The sequence below is a fragment of the Papaver somniferum genome, unplaced genomic scaffold (assembly GCF_003573695.1).
Source record: "Papaver somniferum cultivar HN1 unplaced genomic scaffold, ASM357369v1 unplaced-scaffold_137, whole genome shotgun sequence".
NCBI lineage: Eukaryota > Viridiplantae > Streptophyta > Magnoliopsida > Ranunculales > Papaveraceae > Papaver > Papaver somniferum.
Genome location: NW_020622934.1, coordinates 12,501,641 through 12,505,214, shown reverse-complemented (window position 1 = coordinate 12,505,214; position 3,574 = coordinate 12,501,641). Strand labels below are relative to the sequence as shown.

The 3,574-nt window shown below is 36.1% G+C and overlaps 1 long non-coding RNA gene and 2 other non-coding genes across 3 annotated transcripts in view; all 3 read right to left on the bottom strand.

Annotated features, from left to right (window-relative positions):
* LOC113334430 overlaps window positions 1–2,376 on the bottom strand; it is a 2,576-nt gene extending 200 nt beyond the window's left edge. Inside the window, exons 1-2 of the long non-coding RNA XR_003352786.1 lie at window positions 408–2,376; window positions 51–322 (exon numbers count right to left, since the gene is read on the bottom strand). This is a non-coding gene — a long non-coding RNA (uncharacterized LOC113334430). The remainder of the gene's footprint in view (window positions 1–50; window positions 323–407) is intronic.
* Window positions 1,297–1,398, bottom strand: LOC113335098. The gene has a single exon (XR_003353160.1). It is a non-coding gene; the product is annotated as a small nucleolar RNA snoR113 (small nucleolar RNA).
* Window positions 1,974–2,075, bottom strand: LOC113335096. Its single transcript, XR_003353158.1, has one exon. It is a non-coding gene; the product is annotated as a small nucleolar RNA snoR113 (small nucleolar RNA).
* Window positions 2,377–3,574: the final 1,198 nt, after the last annotated feature.

Below are 3,574 nucleotides of genomic sequence, written 5' to 3'. Positions count from 1 at the left end.
CTCTATGGATTAATTTCAAGTCTTAATAGACAATAACCCATGCTTCTCACCTAAGAATACAGTCTAATTTAGGTTGAGCAACGCTGAGTGGAGTGGCACCACCATGAAAGATTCAAGAACATAAAACATGGCAATGAAAATCTAACTTTTTCCTCGAAGAGATATTCCTGAGATTCTTATCGAGTTGGTACTTGAGCAATGAAAACCTAACTTTCTTCGAGTTGGTTACCTTTCTCAGGATTGCTTCCTTATGTGACCTGCCAAGCCTTTAGCTATGACAGACCATTTTGTGGGTGACCAGTTCCATGATTTTACCATTTTCCTGAAAAGAAACATGAGAAAGTGTAAGTTTTAATTGGAAACTCTGTAAGAACAGTCAGAACCAAAGAAAGGACTTGGTGTAAAACCTCTACGGCCCATGGTTTCTTATCCAGGTCTGGATGAAGAACCTTTTACCATCGATGCAGACATTGCGCTTTTATTCTGTGAGGTTAACCTGTAGCTGCACAGATACATGATCAATATATCTAAACCATATGCTAGCAATTTAGGGTCTACAACTGCCTTATTGGAAATAATCCATCAAGGTAATATTAGACCATTTTTATATGGTAAAAAATTGCATACAACAGCAAGATGTGGTTGTTGCTCCTTCTGCGCTGATACAGAACCCCACCTCCAACGACTTTAATCTCTACCTTGCAAATAACCACAATCCACATTGTCAAAATGATACTTGATTCCACGTCAAACTACTACACAGTGAAGTGATTTGTATTGTCGAATCTCATATATTGATTTCAAAACAACTAAACCACCTATAAATTGTAGCATACTATGCCAAGAGAATCGGCTCCAAGGGTAAAAACCTTGGGAGTCAGGATGAGGTCAGTCTCGGGAGACAGTACCAGTTGGTTAATCGCTAACTCACAAACTTTTTGTACTGTCAATTGATGCAGTTGTTTACAACAAACTCTCTAGTGCACAAAAGTTACTCAACCACATCGGTTTTGAAGGCCTGTCAGTAGCCCCTGAAGAAGAAAGCAATCTTTTGACAACAATGTAAAACATGATAACTGACCTACATGCATACCCTTCAAATGTGAAAATCATGGCAATTACTTGGAACCTGCAGTTCTTTTCTCGGCGCTATCAGTGAGAAAATCGCTTAGTTGTGTACTCACACATGGTTCAATTTTGAAAATTACAAAGTTGAGATGTAAACAGAAAGTGCAAAACAGCATGGTGATAAACAGTAAGATAGTAGGCACATATGATAACGACTGATGTAGATATATGGCTCAGAAAACACCTTATGAAAGTTTTGTTTCATTCTACTACCAAATTGGGATTAAACCCAAGGCAGCTGTAAGACCGGCCTTTTTTTCATCACTGCCATTCACGACTGCAAATTCAATCTATATAATATAGAGAGAAAACAATGAAGCTGAAGAAGATAAATCAACTGATTACCATCTAACGACTAATTGTTGCTAGATGCAACATTGAGAGAAATGAATACAAATCAAAGAAATCAACAAACAATACCAGTTGCTTACTCACAATATCACAAACTGTTTGTACCGTCAATTAATGCATTAGTATTAACGCTTATGTTTAGTACAACAAACACTCTAGTATACTGCACAGAAATTACTCGGCCGACATTGGGTTAAGGCCTGTGAGTAGCCTATGTAAAACAAAATAATGGAACTCATTATGCCTGCATCCATATTCTTCAAATGTGAAAATCATGGCACTTGCTCAGAACCTGCAGTCCTTTTCTCAGCGCTATCAGTGAGAAAAGTGTTTAATTACTCACAGATGGTTCATTCTTGCAAATGACTAAGTTGGGATGTAAATTGAAAGTGCAAAACAGCATGAAAAGTAGTGATAAACAAGAAGATAGTTAGAAAGTGAATCGTAGAACTAGGCATATATATACGATAGATAAAGACAAGTGCATATAATATATGGCTCTGAAAACACCTTCTGAAAGTTTTGTATCATTCTACTACCAAATTGGGATTAAACCCAAGGCAGCTGTAAGACCGGCCTTTTTTTCATCATTGCCATTCATGACTGTAAATTCAATCTTTTATGATGCAGAGAAAGAAAATAATGAAATTCAGGAAGGTAAATCAACTGATTAGCATCTAAGAAGATGAGATGAAGCATACCCCTAATTGATGTATGATGCAACATGGAAATACAAATCAAACAATATAAGAAACTGTTCGAAAGTAAAACAACAAATCTTGGTTCCTTAAAAATCCAAATTATATGCAGATCTAACCAGCCTCTATAAAACCCTAGCTTGAAAACGAACAGGACTGTAGAAAGGGTGGAGGAGGTAGTGAATATATTTAACATGACCTCCCGAGAAAGGGGTTTTGATAGGGTTTGTGTATTTTTGTTACCCATAACCCCACAATTTTTATGGACCACACATGTTTTTTTTTTTTTTTTGATGGAAAAAGGTAATATATTCGATCAAGCAACGGAATACAAAAGACAGGCCTTTGACTTCAGACCATGTACCAATTAGATTAAACACTTACAATCACTGGAATGAAGGGGCTACTCCTTTCAGATACTTTGGAGAGTGGATGAAACATGAGAATTGTAAACCTCTGATTCAAAAGAACTGGAATCTTAGTGTGCAGGGTTCACCGGCACATAAAACAAACAGAAATCTTGCTACTGTCAAACACATACTAAAGCTTTGGAATAAACATACTTTTGGTGACATATATAGCAACATTGAGAATATCAAGAAAGAATTAGATAAAACTAATAAAAGGATTAGATACCCCAACAAAGTACTGATTTATGTAAACTTAAAAAGGAATTAGCAATGTGGTATGTCATAAAAGAAAAGTTCTGGAAGGACAAAAGTAGGGATCAAACATGACCATAGGAGATAGAAACACGAAATATTTTCATAACAAAGCGAAACAAAGGTTTCGTAGGAACAGAATTGAAACCCTTAAGACTGATACCAATGAATGGCTTGATAACAGAACTGATATAGCAGATTGTATAACAAACCATTTTCAACAAATAGCTACCACTGTAAAACCTGACATAGATCAAAATATGATAAATTGTATCCCTACTTGTATAAATCAGAGTGATAATGATATGCTATGTATTACTCCTCTAGAGCCTGAAATAAAACATGTTCTTTATTCGATGGATCCTGACAAAAGTCCAGGCCCGGATGGATCCCGCCAAAAAATTTCCAACAAAATTGGGTCATCATTGGGCCGGACTTAGTCAAAATGATTCAAACTTTTTTTTTCTCTGGGAATATCTCTAAGGAGATGAATGCCTCTTTCATCTCCTTAATCCCAAAAACTCTAAATCCTACCACTCCGGTAAAGTTCAGACCCATAGCTTTGGCTAATACCACTTATAAAATAATCTCTAAACTCATGGCAGGGAGAATGAAAAAGCTTCTTGAAAAAATGATTTCACCTTATCAATCTGCCTTTATTCCTGGAAGGAAGATTTCAGAAAATATAACCATAGCTCACAAAATTATTCATAAGATGCAAAAATCCAAATCAAA